Here is a 20961-nt window from a genome sequence, read left to right on the forward strand (position 1 = left end):
GTTGGCACGCGAAAATCATATCAGTCTCCTTTAGATCTCTCACTCTTTCTTTCCCCCTCAGTTAGTCCCTTAGCCCCTTAATTGTTAATTTTCTCAAAAATCGGTGAGGGGTGGGGTTGGCTTTTGTGTTTTGTTTTCAGCTATTAGGGGAATGTCGTTGTTCCCCCCACACTCTTTTCTTTTTTTTTTTCTTTTTTTTTGAGGATTGAAATAACAAAAATAAAATTTAGGAGACTAAAATGACAAAAATTGAAATTTAGAAGGTCAGTTTTGGATTTTAACCAAAAATTATTGATATATGTAGCTTCCCCGGTTCCATTATGACTCTGTCACTAACCTCATCATTATCACTACAATTAAATGTTCCAAAATTACTTATTCAAAAAAAAAAAAAAAATCCAAATTCAATCTAGTATTTATAATAGACAAAGTTGATTGGTAGTAGGAAAATGATTAAAAAAAATCCTAATCAAAAGAGAGTATGGGACATAAGAGCATTTGAATCAATTAATGCAAAATAGAAAAATGCATTAACACTACAAAAAAAAAGGAGTTATCCTAGTGTTTGCAAAAGTGTTGGAATAGCCCCAAAAAGCTCCAGAATAGGCCAAAAATGCCTATCTCGGCAATTTTTTTTCTTGGCCTTTAAACCGTCATGTAGTGACAGTCAATATAGGTCGTCAGACCTGTTCTAGCTGATGTACATGAAATATATACAATAAAATATTCTCATATTTGCATTTTTAGCCTTATTTTTATGCTATTTTGTGACTGATTATAAGTTGTCTTTATTTTATAGGTAATAAATGATTTACATGCTAATGAGAATGGGTGAAAGAATAAAATGAAGAAAAAGAGGTCCAGGCCTATAGATTCAAAAACCAACATGAAAAGAGGGATCTGGAGACACGTGAAGTGCAAAGAAAAAAAAAGAAAAAAAAAATTAAAGAGGAGCAAGAGCTAAGAGACAATCTGACGTGGAGATAGAGATTTGCATATGGGCTTCAGTTCTAATTGCTTGTCTACTTGGGCTTGAGTCCTAATTGCATATGGGCCAGGGTTTTAAACTTACAGGCTTTAGGTCTTTGTGTTATATAAATACAAGCATACAGAAAAATGAGGAGTGTGCCAGGGCTGAGGGTTGAACGTATAGAGAAATGTGGCTACCTCTTCCATGATAATTAGTTTTAATTATTTTTTTAGTTTAATATTTAGTATTTTATTTTTGTGTTTTCTTTCAATTACTATGAGTAGCTAAATTTATAATTAAGGTTGAAGATGAAACTTTGTTAAGGATTATCAGTAATATTTATTTGATTTGATTTTTTCTACAATAGTTGTTATTTAATGATTTAAATTTTTCTTGCTTCATATCAGTTGACTAAGATGCGATTCTAGATATGAGTTCAATCATGTTTTTCTCATGATTTAGGATTTGTCTTAATTAATTAAATGCTTAGTTTATTATTTCTTGATTTTAAAATTGAATATTTCTTGTGATTTGTTTGGCTACGGGTACAATTGATAATTTGATTTTATAACTAGGAAGCGAAGAAGAGCATGCTTTAGATATTTAAATAGAAGTTTTAATGATAATATTTTCCATGATAGCAAGATTGATTTCTAGATTATCATGCAATGGTTGGGAAAAATTAATGATCATAAATATATGCTAATATGATTTATAAGGCGGATTCCAAAACCTTAATTCCTTTCTCTAGATTGTTTACATCTCTTTACTGCTTTATATTATATCTTTACTTAGTTTAATTATTTGTTTAGTTTATTTAATTGCAAATAACCAATTTTTATTAAACTAGATTAGGATTAATTTGATTAAGGTTTAATTAATTTTCCTATGTTCATTCAAGTCTCTATGGGTTTGACCTTATTCTTGTCAAACTATACTTCGGTATGGTTCGTACACTTGCGAGTACTTTACAATTTCACAACACCAACCTGTTCTGGCGCTTTTACTTGTGTCGGGACAGTCTTGACCAACAGCTTTGAAGACCTACACTAGTGGATTTCAGGGCCTATACCGGCGTTTTTTAATATAAAAAAAAAAAAAAAAAAAAAAAAAAAAAAAAAAAAAACGCCGGTATAGGTCTATGTATAGTTCTATACTTTATAGAACCCACAATTCATATTTTCCAATAGCAAATACAATACCACTTTGAACCAACAAACCAAATATATTTAACTAGTCGCTAACCCGTGCGATGCACTAGATAGTTAAATAAAATAGAGTTAAAAATGACGGAAAATAAATAATTTAGTTCAAAATAAAGGTTCAACTAAAAAATTGGTAAAAAATATAATTAGTTTTTACTTTCTTTGAAATTGAACCAAAAAACAGAACCGTACATTTGTGAGGACAATGAAAATGATATCAAATATTATCATGATGAATGAATTGAAAATTCACAACTGCATTAAATTTAAAGAACAAAGACATTTGTTTCACAGCATAATATTAAATGATTAAAGCCCTTAAAAATGAGTGAGGAAGACACAAACTTTTGTAGACCAAGAACTGAGAGTAATTTGGTAGAATTGTAAAGTAACACTTTCTTTCATATGCAAAAATATCATCCAAAGTATAAAGTGTCTAATGGAACCATAGAACATGAAAATATATGCTTACTAAGATAAAAATAGCTTAATTAAATTTATGACTAATTAACAACAGCATAGTGTGGAAATTGTTTACCAAAAAAAAAAAAAAAAAAAAAGGAGTATCTAACGATCAAACATATGTATCTAACAATTCTAACCATAAAGCAACTACAACATGAGAATTTGGTTCAAAGTATTAAAACAATAGCTAAATTTACAAAATGCCCTTTATATATATATATATATATATATATATATATATTTGTAGTGATGGTGTGTTGCCCCACCAATAGTGATAGAGCCTCACCTATTCAACATATGCTCACTGTCCATTGGAGGTATTCCTAGAATTTCATATACATTTGTAACACTAACAAAGAGCCGTGTCCACCTATGTTAACCCACCAAATTGTCTTCAACTTCCAAAAAAGAAAAGTGTTATCTCTCTATAAACTACTGTTCTTTTGGGAAAAGATGAACAGATGAAAATCAATAAACTTACTATTATGTATTGAACACTATTTTACAACTAAAATCTCATACTACTCTTAATATGATTCTTCTTTGTTTTTTTGTTCCTTGAATGCTCAGGCTCTCCAAGTGCCATCAATAGTTGGAAGAATTGGAGCTTGAGCTTCATAGCTTTGGTGATATAAAAGCTTTTTCCAAATCAAACAAATGTTAGACATGTTGGTGAGAATCTATAATTCCATTTAGTTTTGGTGAGAATTTGTATCTTCCCAAGCAATATTGTAACAATTGCACAATATGACTCTACATTGTATCCCAAAGGATCTCTCTTGGATTGCTTCATTCTTCTATCAGGAACTACAACTAAAGCTCCCCCATCATAACTTTCCTGCCTTGCAAAACTTCATAGAAAAAAGCAGAATTCTAGAATTTTCATTTCCTACTTTTATAGCCCCCAATAAGACTAACTAATAGATAATTTGAAATTGCTATTAGACGTTGACCATGATACTTGATAATAAAACAAAGGCTAGGAAGTAAGAGATTAAGATATCTAATAATAGAAATCAACACTTACCAATTATAATTCACCACCACTTATATCACAGGACACACAAAACTAATATGAAATTCATGACAATTGAAGATAAGCCAAAGACAACAGGTTTAGAAACCACTACCATTAACAATAGTTTTGAACCTTCCACAATAACCATACACTGCCACTAACAAAGCGAAGGGAAATTATCAGAATCCTTTTGGTCTAGAAATTATTTTGGAAAAAAATCATGCTCTCAAAACCTTCAGGTACCTAGAATATTAATCTCTTCAAGAATATGAAAATAACAATTAGGCACTCACCTGGAGTAACAGGGTCGTGTTCAACCTCTCTATTTGTCGTAGTCTGCTCCAAATGCTCAAGAGCATTTGCAACTAAAAAAACCCCAACAATAATTGTAGCCTTTCCCCATTTCTTATATAAATTCAGTGTGATTGGTTTGATTAGTGAAAAACATACCCGAGTACTTCCTATTTTGCACTTCGCCAAGCACCTTATTTGCATCTCTCTTCCTTAAAAAGAAAAAAAAGAAGAAAAACAGCATGAGTAACATTCTCTACTAAGGGTTTCAATTACAAAATCTCATCAAGATTTACAAAAAAATAGAAACATAAAAGAAAAAACTAAACTTTTATTTATTTATTTATTTAAATAGAGTATTAACAAATCAAAAATTTAAATCATGAAATCAGCTACCAAATACCAATTCACAAAGGAACCCAAATAATATAAAATAAGGTAAAATTATTGAACATCATGAAAGCTATGATGAATTGAGAACAATGCACAACCCACATATGCATATAGGGCAAGACAATCATTAAAGGGTTTTTGAGCTAACCATTACCTCACTCTCAAAACAAACTTAAAAATGTTTCACTAATGTCCACATCATAGTAAAACACAAAACCTTTAAAACCCAAAACCACTATCACATTCACTTTACAATAAATAAAAAACATTCTAGTTGACCATGAATTAGCAGTTTATGAAACAATACATGAGATAGTATAAAATATAGCCCGATCAAGAAACTGTAAATCCCAAATAGCCAAAAAAAAAAAAAAAAAAAAAAAACCATGAAACTGAAACACATGAAAGCAAAACCTGTAGGATTGGGAGGCTAAGATCAAAATTGAATACTGTCGCCAAGTATGCATAATTAACCACAAATCTACATGAGGCTAAAATAATTCAATAATCTACATCATAAAGTTAATTATTCAATTACTAAAATAATATACTTGCATTTGCAATAGTTTCATGAATGTTTTAACTTCTATCTTAAATCCTAAAGGCAATGAGCCTATCCAATGTAATTCAAAAAGAGAAAAAAAAAAAAAAATTATTGGTGCCATAAGTTTTACGAAGGTCTCAATGTCAACAGTGCAAGGTAAATAACAAAAAGATAACAGAAAAAATAGCCAAAACCCATTAATCCAAATTCCCAAAAGGGGAAAAAAGAGAGTTATTTTAGCAATATAAATGTAAGTCTCATGTTACCACATTATTTGAACATGTTAGAAGAGAGTTCACTATTCTAATATGTTTTGATATTTGCAACATGGTAGTACTCATTGGTTGATTTTTTATCTCAATGTGTGTTGTATAAAGGTTTGAAATTTTGAAGAAAGGACACCATACAATTCAGTGTGATCCAAAATCTACCAATTTAAAAGGGCAATAGATGAAAGAAACAGACATACTCCAAACAAACATACAATGTTTGAAAATAATAATTACAACAAAGTAATGCAAATTCAAAACCAATAGCCCAAAACCAAAGAAAAAAAAATAGAAGAATCTTCAACCTCTAGAGGAAGAAGCCCAAGTTTAAAAAACCCCACGAAAGTATTCGATTTGTACCACAATAAGACATAGAAACAGTAAATATATCAAATAAGTATATGAAAAATTGACAATCACAATCATATTCAAAAATCAAATGGAAGGACATGTCAATCTCACTGTCTATAGGACTGTTTTTGTAAAGAAAAATGCATATTTTAGTATACTGTGTAGTATCAAAGAAACAAAAAAGAAAAATAGTTCTTGACAATATCTGAGGACCTTAAACAATCATACATTATGAACATTCTCTGTTAATAGAAATAATTTTTCTTTCAAAAAATTGCATGCCCAAACCTAAGCCTAAATTAAAAAAAAAAAAAATTCTAATAAAAGACGATATTAAAAACCCCAGCAACTTGAAACTGAAACAAACCATAATTGAAGAGAATATTAGAAAAATTAATACCTTTGCTTTGATGAGATTAGGTTCTCTACATTGTGAAAAATTCCACTTCATCTCTGCAAAGAAATTGAATGATTTAAATCCAAAAGAGGCAGATTAAAAAATATATATATATTAACAAAAATATTTAATAAAAATTGTCACATATCAGAATCCTATTTTCTAATCCCTAATTTCTGAATTTAAATTTAAAACCAAAGCCAACTATAATTGTAAAATGAATACAAACACTCATGTGCAAATACACATACACTAAAAAAAATCTAATGTTTTATGTTTTGGGGTGTATTGTTTTTCTTACTACCTCTGTTTTTGCTTTTAATACACATACATTCACTTTGTGTTAAATGTTTCCACTTCCTATTTTAGCACTACCCCGAATTCTCACCTACATGCTCTATATGCTTTTTTTTTTCTTTTTCTTTTTACTTTTGCTTTTGCTTCTTTATATTTTAAAGTTTTTGTAACAAATATTCAAGTTATTGGGTTTGCATATTATTTCAGCTTACGTTTGCATAACTTTTAATTTCTCATAAACCAAAAACACAATAAGTAAATAAAGTAAGTAAGATCTATATTTTCTTCTTTACACAACATTCAAAGCAACCTTAAAAATGGTTTGCAAACAACTAGTTGAAAAAAAAAAAAATCCCCTAACACTCCTTTCACATATTCTTAGAGATTAAAATTACACGGCATAGGATCTCATTAATTGTAATGCTATTTCCAAGTAAAGCAGAATAGATTCATAACAATGGAATTTCCCACCAAAGCAATTCATTTTTATTTCTAATTGAAGAGACAAAAACACAAACCATAATAAGAAATGAATGTGCTTAAAAAAAAAAAAAAAAGCAATTGGTGACAAAACATGACACTATGGTTGTGGATTTAAAATACAGCATGTGACCACAAAGTGCATTGAGCACCAGAAATATTGGATTGTAATGATGTAATTGAAGAAGCTGATCACCAAATATGTTACTGCATATTAAATTGACAACATAGTAAAGAATACAGTGTGTTTGGGGGCAAATTTAACTATACATTTGAACCTAAAATTTAAATCTTTATCAAATTTAAATAATCTATAATCATTTCTATAAAAGATGAAGAATAATTGATTGATAGCTGCTATCATAGGCGGTCTGCTAGCTGAGGAAATTGTTGTGTTTGTTTTTAGACCCCTTAAAACACAACTGGATTAACCTAGTTAATTAACCAAGTGATTACTTAGTCAAATTATTAGATCTAGGTTAACAAAAATATATCATATCATTGTAAAGTGTGGAAAATAAATAACCTAACGATATGATAACCCAAGAAAACCAAACTGGTAAAAAACTTGGGGAGGATTTAACCTAGCTATCCTCAAGGTAAAACAAATCAACTATGAAAGAATTGAAGTTTACACAATAGTGACTTAGACCACTAACATCCTATTGCTATCTCGAGTAGGAAATTTACTACCACGACCACGTGACAGTTCTGAATCCACGAACTACTTCTTCGATTGATCGAGTAACAGGTTCGATCAATCGAAAATTTGGAAAAATTAAATTTTTGAAAAACGGAGCAATTTTGTGCAGAAACTTCTCAAAGCATAGTATTTTATGAATAGAGTGCATGAGTATGAGATGAAATGCTTTTCAAAAACACTTGTTTTGAACTCAGATCTCCCAAAAATAAGATTTTCAATCAATTTTCCTTAATTTCTCAAACTTCAAACAAATTTGGCATTAAAATCAAGGAATTTTCAAACTTAGATGGCCAAAATAGAATCACACACATTAACATGTACAAAGTTTAGCAAAGAGTAACTTGTGTAGTGTGTGCAACTAGTAAAAACTTGAGATACATGTGAGGTGATATGTGAATAGAGAGCAATCACAATTTCTACAAAATTCATCACTTAAATTTGAAAGAGACTATCACCTAAAGAGTTACATCATATAACTCCCACATATCCTAGAATAAAAGCTTGCAATCATGTAGGTTTCTTGATTTGTCTCATATTGTACACACCAATTTTATTTGATCAGAAACTTATTAAAATAGACAAGATAATGTACACACCAATTTTATTTGATTGAATTAATTATAGTCCAATAATGTACACACCAATTTTAGCAATTTAAACCAAGGCTACAACTTATGTTTTTTTTGTGCATGTGCTATACTTTCTCGAGTACAAAATTTTACGATATGCACTAAGGTGTTCATGATTGGCTAGTAAACAGTGGTGAGATGGTTATTTATGCCTTTCTCAATAAGTTCAAGTCCGACAATCAAAGGCATGTGATTTCAAGATCAAGATCATGTGATCAAAAACTATAAACATCTTCCCACACAACATGCAATACAAAGCTCAAACTAGTAAAGTGTAATAAATAGGCTCATCCAAGCTAAACAAGGTACATAGACGTGTTATGTAAAAATAAATTGGCCAACTTTGATTTCAAATCCAAGAAAATAATGCAAAAGACATTTTGCTTCCCTTTTCCTCCCTTTTTTTTGTTTTTTTTTTTTGAAAAGAAATAACAAAAACAACCTAGAATGAAATGCATGAATGTTATGCAATGTAAATCCTAGAAAAACAAAGAGAACAAAAACAACAAAGATGAATGGTCACAAATAGTAGAATGATGAAGCACAAGGACCATGTCAGAAAGACTCAATTAGATTAGGCCTTTTACATCCAAAACTTTTTAGATGCAACTCTAGCATTGGAGTTATTCTTCAAATTAGAATTTTGAGCAACTCCAAGATTGGAATAAAGATTTAAAACCTTCATCAACTCACCAATAAGTACCATAGGATCTTGTGCTTGAGGCACAGGTACTTTTGGCTGATTTGCTCACTTAGTAGCTTGCAATTTGAAACAGTTTGGACGAATGTGTCTAGACTTTCCACAAAAATGACAAACCCATGCAAGCCTATCATGAAACTTGCCTTTAGGAGGGTTAGGAGTCTTACGTTTAGATTCTTGAAGATCAACCCTAATTTTCTTAGGAGGTGTGACTTCTACAGGTTTGACAACCTCACTCATAAAGGACTCAGAAGAAGGAACAAAATTTGTGGAATGAGTTTCAGGCACAGAGAGGCTTTCTACAAAACCTAAACCAGTTTTGCCTGAAGGAAACTTTTGAACACTCAGCATATGATCAAGTTTGGAGCTTGCAGACCTATTTGTTTGTTCTCTAGCAACAGATAATTCAAGTCCCAAATTCTTAAATTTATCAAGAAAAAGCATATTCTTAGTCTTCACATTATTCAACAATTCATTAGCATTAAACAGTTTCACAAGCAAATTTTCTTATCAAGTTCAAGAGATGCAATTTTCTTTAAACCTAGATCAACACTCATAGCATCCTTTGCAACAACTTTGCAAAGTTTATTATAGACTTCTTGTAAATCTGCATCCTCAGAGAGTTCCCCATCAGAAGGGTTCTCCTCAACAGCAACACTTTCATCAACTATAACAGTAGCAGTGAAAGTAATGAAGTTTCTATCCTCATCACTACCAGACTCATTGTCAAAAATTTCATTATCACTAAGGGTTACAGCCATAACCTTACACTTAGACCTTAAGAATGTTGGACATTCAGATTTCACATGACCATACCTTTGACACCTAAAACATTATTGACCCATAGAATTATTAAAAGGTTGACCTACTTTCACTTTAGGTTTTTCAGTGTTATTAACCTTAGTGAGATCATTTCTCTTAAAATTTCTAAGTTCAGCATTGTTCTTACCTCTTGCCCTTCTGTTATTGTTCCTAAGAAAGTTTCTAAAATTCTTGACAAGATAGGCAATCTTTGTAGTAGAGAGCTCATCATCAAATCAATTCACATCAACATCATCAACAGACTTAGGAGCCATTGATTTGGATTTACTTGTCTTAAGAAGGTTCACCTCATAGGACTGAAGAGATCCTACAAGTTCATCAACAGGGATGGAGTCCACATCCTTACTTTCAGTGATGACAGTCACTTTGAGTCTAAAATCCTCAGTCAAAGATCTAAGTATCTTCCTAACAATTTTAGATTGATTATAGATTTCATCCAGATTATAAGCAAAATTAACAATATCATTAAGTTTAGCATAGAATTTATCAAAACTTTCATCATCAGACATCCTAATGCTTTCAAATCTAGTTGTTAACTACTGCAACTTATTGATCTTAACTGTTTTTGTGCCTTCATGCACAGTTTGGAGAATATTCCAAGTAGTATGAGCAACCCCAACATTAAAGATTCTCTTGAATTCCTCCATATAAACAGCATTAAAAACAACATGCGTAGCTTTGCTATTAAAGACGGCTGCTTTTTTCTGAGAAGTTTGCTACTCACTAATTGGAGTAGTGGGCTTCTCCCATCCGTATTCAACGGAGTTCTAGACTCTCTCATCAATGGATTTCAGGAATACTTTCATCCTTACTTTCGAGTAGGCATAGTTATTCTCATCAAATTGAGGTAGAATAATAAGAGAGTGACCGTGTTCCATGACAACAGGGGTCAAGGATCAACTCTTAGATCAAAAGATCTAAACACTAGAACTAACTTGCTTTGATACCACTTGTTCGTTTTCAGACCCCTTAAAATACAACCAGATCAACCTAATTAATTAGCCAAGTGATTACTTAGTCAAATTATCAGATCTAGGTTAACATAAATATATCAAATCATTGTAAAGTTCGGAAAATAAATAATACAACAATATGATAACCCAGGAAAACCCAATTGGTAAAAAACCTGAGGAGGATTCAATCTAACTATCCTTAATGTAAAACAAATCCACTATAAAAGAATTGAAGTTTACACAATAGCGACTTAGACCACTAACATCCTATTGCTAAATCGAGTAGAAAACTTACTATCATAACCATGTGACAGCTTCGAGTCCATGAACTACTTCTTTCTTGGATTCACAGCAAATACAAGTATTCCCGCTTGTGTATCTTTAAACTCTTGAAACAACAACTGAATTGATCACCAAGCTCTCGACATCAATCTTGAGACTGGAAACCCTAAGTGTGTATAAAGGAAAACACCTCTAGATCTCATAAGAGATTTACACACATAGCATAAAGAGCAACCTCAAAATGTGGCTAGGGTTTTTCCTTTTATACTTAAGGCAAAACATAAAACCCTACACGTTAAACAGGCTTGGGCTGAGTTGGAAAATTATGCAAAAAAACAATCTGCACAAACTTCAATTGATCGAGTCTAATTTTCAATCAATCGAACCAGGCAGATTTACACAGTAAATCCTGCAATACACTCAATTTCAACTTTACACTTAAACATACTTTGAGCAAGTCTAAAACAAGACTAAACGTTTTGATTACGGTTTGCCAACATTACAAAATAAAGTTCTAATATATTTAAACCTAAAGTCTTAGAACCCAACAAACTCCACCTTTGGCAATCCGTAACAAAACACAAACTAGACAAAGTGCTCAAAGTTACAAAAACAGTCCGTTACAAAAACATTGCCCATCACAACAAATTCAACCTAACCACTATCTATCAGTTGCAAGTGTAGACAACAACACAACTGAATCAATCTGTATATTCCTGTAACACTTAACAAACACATAAACGTATGTGTGGAAAATACAAGTAAAACAAAATAAATTCTTGATTTCACATAACATAAACTACAAGACATATCACGAATAACCTCATAAATATAAAACAATAATCAATGTAGCACAATATGAAAAAGGAAATAGAAATAAACAAATCACAGTATCTCCCCCTATCATAGACAACTCAAATAAAACAAATACATCATGAGCTAAAAAAAAAAATATAAATACATGATGAAGCACCTAGATACAATCTAAAGCTCCATAGCTCCACAACAAAAAAAAAAAAAAATCTACCCCTATTAGCAATTAGCAAAATCTCCTATCCATATATAGTTCCCCTTTTTGTGACGAATTGCTAAAGGGCAATCACTCATCATCAAAAGGAGGTGGCAGAGGTGACCGTCTAAATCTGCTCGCAAAAATCATCATTATAATTTTTTTTTTTTTTATTGTGGTTTTTTCATTCTTAGTATATTAGGCTAGGAAGTGTTGATCAAATTATAGAGCCCACATTAACCATGAACAATATAACATATAATTGTTATAATATTTTTTATTCAACGAATTAATCCCAATTTAGATTTTTCCCCACATCCAAGCTTCAAGGGGCAAACAAACAATATCGAAACCAGAATTTAACTTTGGTTGAAACAAAAACTGTACAGAATAAACCCACTTTAAACCTACCATAGAAATTATTTCATTTTATCCCTGTGCTGAATTCCAAAATATAGTGCAAATTGACTTTGGAAGTTCACATTACATAGACTTCCACATAAAATGAGTTGCACTCACACAACAGAAATTGCAACAAGACTAATCCCCAATCATTCCTTTTTCTTCATAGGACCCCTATCATTCCTTAAATGTGGATATATAATGCAAAAAAAAAAAAAAAAAACTACAAACCTGGTTTTATTGCAAATAAAATCACAATTACATTTTTTTTTTTCCATACTCAAACCAATTTTTATATTTGAGAACAAAATCTGCAAACAAAGATTGTAAAAGATGAGAAAGTTGAAAAGGAATGAGGATAGAGAGGAAGTAGTAGTTCATGAGCTACTTAGTGCTGGGACAAATATCAAAATAAAACCAATCAAGATGTTCACTGCCAGAAATACATACTGACCAATTAAAAGAATTTGACCTACCTCAAGTCTTTAAAACTAGTAGTTTTACCTTGGATTGAATCCATACCAGCTGCTGTATTTGCAACTTAATTACCATAAGATTGGGTGTCACCGACAAAATGTATACCAACCTGCATCACCTACAAAACCCTTTTTTGCTTGTTGATGAAAAAAAACATCAAAATAACTAAAAAGTGTCAAAATAAATCAGAAGCGTTGTAGAGCCTTTTACATTAATTCTTCTCTGTTGATAACAATTTTAAAAACACCTAGAGTTCTTTTACCCTTCTATAATCTTTACTATTATACTAATATCGGCCTAGTATAATAGTTAATACTAAATACTAAGCCATATCCTCAATGACCCCCCCCCCCCTCTTTTTCTCATATATATATATATATATATATATAAACACAATTCATCTCATTCTGACATGATAATTCTCCACTATTACTCTATACCCTACAGTGCCATTTTGGTAATATAAAAATGTCTAACTTTGGTTAAGTTACACAAGTTGCAACTAAAGTTTAGGTGTAACTTTGGTTAAGTTACACATGGTGCAACTAAAGTTTAGTGTCACATGTATAGTAAATTTTTTTAATATATAAAACATGTATTGGAACTTATATACAACCAGAGACATACCAAATACAAGAGATATTTATAAACAACAAAAGTTCAAGAATATAAATGGGCAAAAGAGGTTCCATTATCATTATCATAAATCATTTGTAGCAATTTTCATATTTATTAACTTTAAAGTATCTTCCGAAAGGTATATAGGAATTCGCAAAGGGATGTGTAAAAATTGGCATGTGCAAAAATTGGCATGGCATATATTGCCATTAAATAAATAGTTTAAGGTCGTCATTGCACCCATAAGAGTACTTGAATAAAAATGCACAACGAAGCAAGAAACAGATTCATATTTTTCCTTGAAGAAATCTCCTTCTGCTAAAAGAAAATAGTCTTTCAAGGCCTTTAGGTGACCATTCAAGTCAGCGCGTACAACCACAAGTTGTAGATAAAGAGATAGAATACTTTTTATGTAGATGGTCTAAAAGATAAAACAACAAAAATTTTCATATTCAGATCTACCCAAAGATGACTGGTGGCAATAGCCCAGATAAAGTCAACAGCAGACTCAAATGATCTTTAGTGAAGTTCAGATGATTTCTGCACATAAATATCAACCAGTTATTTACCATTACAAGTTTGGCGTTTCAAGGGGGATAGGATAAAAGTATATATAAAGTCTTCCAAGTTAGTGCATGGACTACAGTTAAGATAGGATATTATTTTTTGCACTAAACAAATACAATCCACCCTTTAATCCCTAAAGTTTCTATTATATTGCTGCCAATCACATTATGGGGTTCCATTTCCTTTGACTCAAAGAATTTCATGTCATGTCTAGCATAGCCACAGTCACACTAACATATAGAGTACCTAATTTTTTTTTTTTTTTTAAATTTACAGCATGTAGAGTATAAACATCCTTAACACGACTCAAATAACATTCATTGCCAAAGAAAGTACTTAGCTTGTAAAGTATCATAACCTAGTGATGAAATCAGATACTTGGTGACAAATAACAAGTACAAATAATCTACCAAATAAAAATTATGCAAAAGATGACCCACTAATTGATTGCATCAAATACTTGGTGACAAATAACAAGTACAAAAAATCTACAAAATAAAAATTATGCAAAAGATGACCCACTGATTCAGTGCTTGCGTTACGCACACAACACCGAGTGATCAATGGTATAATCCCTTTAACAAGATTGCCTATGGTCGAATTTTTGTTACCAAGAACCTAGCTCAATGCCTTCCTTCACCAAGGACAGAGGTTAAAGAGATAAGAGAGCACCACCACCACTTTGTAGTCAAGAGGCCTAAGTGGCATCCAATGGACCAAGCACACAATACGCAAAACTATAAATTCCTATTGCAATATAAATCCAAGTTCAACAATATATACCACGTTACAAATAAAGGGTGAATGAACAATATTTGGACTGAAATAATTAAATCAAAATTAAAGCATTTAACAATCCAAACCCAAATGCCTATGTCCAAAATCATACCAAAATCATATTAGTATATCACAAACTTAAATAAAATCAAAGCAAATAAATGCACAAACCAAAATCATAAAAGGAGTATAAGAAATTGATGAGATATGTGGCACAATGGAAAAAAAAAATAATAATAATTTGTTGACTCCATCACAACCACATATCATGAAGTTTGTTGATTTAATTTTTGACACTTTCTGCTCTTATACAAACCATAATAAAAACTAAAAAACCAAAAATTTAACAACAAATATATTTACAAAAATTGCTACAAAATAGAAATGAGAGCTAGAGAGACTTACCTTGCTTTGGGTAGAATTTGTGGTTTTGGGTAGTATTTTTGTGTTTGAAAATTTGAAAATAAATGATGAGTTTAGAGTAAAGAAGAAGAGAGGAGGAGGGGAAGTGGGTTAAGGAAGATCCATGGGAGAGAGAGAGAGAGAGAGGGAGAGAGAATGTAGGTGAGAGGAAAATATCTGAAGTAAAGAAGTGGGAGACCAAAAATGAGAGGTCAAAGTGGTGGGAAGTAGAAAAAAATAAGTGGGAAATCTGAAAATTTTGAAGTGGTACGAGGGGCTTATTGTGACGAAAATGGTACTTATTGCAGCGACAGAAACCGCTGTAATAAGTTTTAAACCTATTATGGCGACATTTTCACTTATTGCAACAACTTTAAACTGCCACAATAAGTCATGAAATTTTCAAATTTTTTGGAAAATTTTTGTAAGCCACGTTTTTTTACTTGAGACCTATAGCAGCGGTTTTAAAACCGCCGTAATAGGTGTAAAAACTGCCGTAATAGTCCTTTAGGGATTTTTTTCCCTAAAAATTAATAAAATATAATTTAATAATTAATAAAAATATAAGATGAAACTCAAGGACCAAAATTAATAAAATATAATTTAATAATCATTAAAATGACTGAAATACCCCTAAGACTAAAAAAAGGACAAAATACCTCCATAAACTTCAAAAATGACTGAAACACCCCTACCACCTAAAAAATGACTAAAATACTCCTTGCAAGAAAAAAATGAACAAAATACCCTTGAAGCCTAAAAAAGACTAAAATACCATTGAAACCTAAAAAAAGACCGAAATTAATCAAATATAATTTAATAATCCTTGAAAATGATTGAAATAGGCCTAAGACTAAAAAGAGGCCAACTTGCCCAATAAACTTAAAAAATGACCGAAACAACCCTACCACCCAAAAAATGGCTGAAATACTCCCAAAACATGAAAAAGAAGTAATATACCTTCGAAGTCTAAGAAAAAGACCAAAATACCATTGAAACCTAAAAAAAGACCAAAAAACCACTGAAACCTAAAAATGACTAAAACTACTCCCTTAGCCTAAACTAATGACCAAAATATCCCCAACAGCTAAAAATGAATCAAATACCCCCTAGGCATTACAAAATTACCAATATACACCCTAAGCCAAAAAGTGACCGAAATACCCTAGAAACTAAAAAAAAAGGTACCCTTGAGCCTAAAAATGACCAAAAACACCCTCTAAGCCTAAAAAATGACCAAAATACCCCCAAAAGCTAAAAACGACCAAATACCCCCTAAGCATTAAAAATTTTTACACATATACATCCTAAGCCTAAAACCTAACTGAAATGCCCTAAAAACTTAAAAAATTAATAAAATACTCAAGTCATTTTTTATGTTTAAAGGGTATTTGGTTTTAGGTTTTGGGGGGTATTTCGGTCATCTTTAAAGGTTACAGAGGTGTATCCATATTTTTTTGGTATCGGGTGTGTTTTGGACATTTTTTGTGTTTACGGGGGCATTTTGGTCAGTTTCTGTGCTTTATTGGGGTATTTTGGTTCTATTGAAGTAATTGAGGGTATTTTGATCTTTTTCGGGCATGGGGGGTACTTTGTTCATTTTCGATGTTTGGGGGGGGGGGGACTTTAGTCAGTTTTTAGGTTTTTGGAGTTATTTCAGTCATTTTTTAGGTTTCGAGGGTGTATGGGTCTTTTTTAGGTATCGGGAGTGTTTTGGAAATTTTCTTTTGTGTTTACGGGGGCATTTTATTCATTTTTTTTTTTCGATTTTTGGGGGTATTTTGGTCATATGTAAGTAATCGATGGTATTTTGGTCTTTTTTAGGCATGGCAGTACTTTGGTCATTTTCGATGTTTTGGGGTGTAGTTGGATCAATTTTTAGGTTTATGGGGTTATGTTAGTCATTTTTTAGGTTTCAGGGGTGTATCTATCTTTTTTTAGGTATTAGCGGTGTTTTGGACATTTTTTGTGTTTACAGGGGCATTTTGGTCACTTTTTCAATTTATGGGGGTATTTTGGTCTTATTCAAGTAATCGAGAATATTTTGGTCTGTTTTAGGCACAAGGGGTACTTTGGTCATTTTCAAAGTTTTGGGGGGTATTTCGGTCATTTTCTAGGTTTTGAGGGTGTATCGGTCTTTTTTAGGTATCCTAGGTGTTTTGGATATTTTTTGCTTTTACGGGGGCATTTTGGTCACTTTTTTGATTTATGGGGGTAATTTGGTCTTATTCAAGTAATTGAGGGTATTTTGGTCTTTTTCAATGTTTTGGGGGGTACTTTGGTCATTACTCAAGTTTTAGGGGGGTATTGGTCATTTATTATGAGAAATCCGTAGTCTAGTGCTTTTCAAACGATCAAACATATGTATCTAACAAACCATAAAGCAACTACAACATGAGAATTTGGTTCAAAGTATTAAAACAATAACTAAATTTACCAAATTCCCTTTATATATATTTGTAGTGATGGTGTGATGCCCCACCAATAGTGATAGAGCCTCACCTATTCAACATATGCTCATTGTCCACTGGAGGTCTTCCTAGAATCTCATATACATTTGTAACACTAACAAAGAGCCGTGTCCACCTATGTTAACCCACCAAATTGTCTTCAACTTCAAAAAAAAAAAGTGTTATCTCTCTATAAACTACTGTTCTTTCGGGAAAAGATGAATAGATGAAAATTAATAAACATACTATTATGTATTGAACACTATTTTACAACTAAAATCTCATTCTACTCTTAATAGGATTCTTCTTTGTTTTTTTTTTTTTTTTCCTTGAATGCTCAGGCTCTCAAAGTGCCATCAGTAGTTGGAAGAATTGGAGCTTGAGCTTCATAGCTTTGGTGATATAAAAGCTTTTGCCAAATCAAACAAATGTTAGACATGTTGGTGAGAATCTATAATTCCATTTTGTTTTGGTGAGAATTTGTATCTTCCCAAGCAACATTGTAACAATTGCACAATATGACTCTACATTGTATCTTAAAGGATCTCTCTTGTATTGCTTCATTCTTCTATCAGGAACTACAACTAAAGCCCCCCCATCATAACTTTCCTGCCTTGCAAAACTTCACAGACAAAAGCAAAATTCCAAAATTTTCATTTCCTACTTTTGTAGCCCCCATTAAGACTAACTAATAGATAATTTGAAATTGCTATTAGATGTTGACCATGATACTTGATAATAAAACAAAGGCTGGGAAGTAAGAGATCAACATATCTGATTATAGCAATCAACACTTACCAATTATAATTCACCACCACTTATATCACAAGACACACAAAACAAATATGAAATTCATGACAACTGAAGATAAGCCAAAGACAACAGATATAGAAACCACGACCATGAACAACAATTTTGAACCTTCCGCAGTAACCATACACTGCCACCAACAAAGCGAAGGGAAATTAGCAGAATCCTTTTGGTCTAGAAATTATTTTGGAAAAAAATCATGCTCTCAAAACCTTCAAGTACCTAAAATATTAATCTCTTCAACAATATGGAAATAATAATTAGGCACACACCTGGAGTAATTGGGTCATGTTCAACCTCTCTATTTGTAGTAACTGAGTCACTATTCTAATGTGTTTTGATATTTACAACATGGTAGTACTCATTGGTTGATTTTTTATCTCAATGTGTGTTGTATAAAGGTCTAAAATTTTGAAGAAAGGACACCATACAATTTAGTGTGATCCAAAATCAAATGGAACAGCAAGACATAGAAATAGTAAATATTTTTGTCTCACTATTCGATTTGTACCACAATAAGACATAGAAACAACAAATATATCAATAAGTATATGAAAAATTGACAATCATAATCATATTCAAAAATCAAATGGAAGGACATGTCAATCTCACTGTCTATAGGACTGTTTCTGTAAAGAAAAATGCATATTTTAGTATACTGTGTAGTATCGGAGAAACAAAAAAGAAAAACAGTTCTTGACAATATCTAAGGACCTTAAACAATCATAAATTATGAACATTCTCTGTTAACAGAAATAATTTTTCTTTCAAAAAATTGCATGCCCAAACCTAAGCCTAAATTAAAAAAAAAAAAAAATTCTAATAAAAGACGATATTAAAAACCCCAGCAACCTGAAACTGAAACAAACCACAGTTGAAGAGAATATTAGAAAAAGAAATTAATACCTTTGCTTTGATGAAATTAGATTCTTTACATTGTGAAAAATTCCACTTCATCTCTACAAAGAAATTGAATGACTTAAATCCAAAAGAGGCAAATAAAAAAAAAAAAAATAGTAACAAAAGTATTTAATAAAAATTGTCACATATCATAATCCTATTTTCTAATCCCTAATTTCTAAATTTAAATCTAGAACCAAAGCCAACTGTAATTGTAAAATGAACACAAACACTCATGTGCAAATACACGTACACTAAAAAAAATCTAATGTTTTATGTTTTGGGGTGTATTGTTTTTCTTACTACCTCTGTTTTTGCTTTTAATACACATACATTCACTTTGTGTTAAATGTTTCCATTGGCTATTTTAGCACTACCCGAATTCTCACCTACATGCTCTATATGCCTTTTCTTTTTCTTTTTCTTTTTACTTTTGCTTTTGCTTCTTTATATTTTAAATTTTTTGTAACAAATATTTAAGTCATTGGGTTCACACATTATTTCAGCTTACGTATGCATAACTTTTAATTTCTCACTAACCTAAAACACAATAAGTAAATAAAGTAAGTAAGATCTGTATTTTCTTCTTTACACAACATTCAAAGGAACCTTAAAAATGGTTTGCAGACAACTATTTGGAAAAAAAAAAAAAAAAAAAAAATCCCCTAACACTCCTTTCACATATTATCAATTGTTACACGGCATAGGATCTCATCAATTGTTATGCTATTTCCAAGTAAAGTAGAATAGATTCACAACAATGGAATTTCCCACCAACAATGAATGTGCTAAAAAAAAGAGAAGAAATTGGTGACAAAACATGACACTATGGTTATGGATTTAAAATACAGCATGTGACCACAAAGTGCATTGAGCACCAGAAATATTGGACTGTAATGATGTAATTGAAGAAGCTGATCACCAAATTTGTTACTGCATATTAAATTGACAACATAGCAAAGAATACAATGTGTTTGGGGGCAGATTTAACTATACATTTGAACCTAAAATTTAAATCTTTATTAAATTTAAATAATCTATAATCATTTCTATTAAAGATGAAGAATAATTGATTGATAGCTGCTATCATAGGCGGTTTGCTAGTTGAGGAAATTGCTGTGTTCATTTTTAGACCCCTTAAAACACAACTAGATTAACCTAGTTAATTAGCCAAGTGATTACTTAGTCAAATTATCAGATCTAGGTTAACAAAAATATATCATTTCATTGTAAAGTATGGAAAATAAATAACACAACGATATGATAACCTAGGAAAACCAAATTGGTAAAAAACTAGGGGAGGATTTAACTTAGCTATCTTCAAGGTAAAACAAATCCACTATGAAAGAATTGAAGTTTACACAATAGCGACTTAGACCACTAACATCATATTTCTACCTCGAGTAGAAAATTTATTACCACGACCACATGACAGCTCCAAGTCCACGACCTACTTCTTTCTTGGATTCACAGCAAGTACAAGCACTCTCGCTTGTGTATCTTTAAGCTATTGAAACAGAAACTGAATTGATTACCAAGCTCTCGACATGAATCTTGAGATTGGAGACCCTAAGTGTGTATGAAGGCAAACACCTCTAGATCTCACAAGAGATTCACACACATAGCATAAAGAGTAACCTCAAAATGTGGCTAGGGTTTTTCCTTTTGTACTTAAGACAAAACATAAAACCCTACACGTCAAACGGGCTTGGGTTGAGTTGGAAAGTTCTGTAGAAAAATAATCTGCACGAGCTTTGATTGATCGAGTCTAATTTTTGAT

At 31.5% G+C, this 20961-nt stretch overlaps 1 long non-coding RNA gene across 1 annotated transcript; it reads right to left on the bottom strand.

Moving 5' to 3' along the window:
* Positions 1 to 2893: 2893 nt before the first annotated feature.
* On the bottom strand, positions 2894 to 15198 carry LOC115976872. Its single transcript, XR_004088439.1, has 3 exons — positions 12685 to 15198; positions 5907 to 5959; positions 2894 to 4161 (listed from the first exon to the last, which is right to left on the bottom strand). It is a non-coding gene; the product is annotated as an uncharacterized LOC115976872 (long non-coding RNA).
* Between the last annotated feature and the right edge of the window lie 5763 nt (positions 15199 to 20961).

This window comes from Quercus lobata, chromosome 2 (assembly GCF_001633185.2).
Source record: "Quercus lobata isolate SW786 chromosome 2, ValleyOak3.0 Primary Assembly, whole genome shotgun sequence".
NCBI classification, from domain to species: domain Eukaryota; kingdom Viridiplantae; phylum Streptophyta; class Magnoliopsida; order Fagales; family Fagaceae; genus Quercus; species Quercus lobata.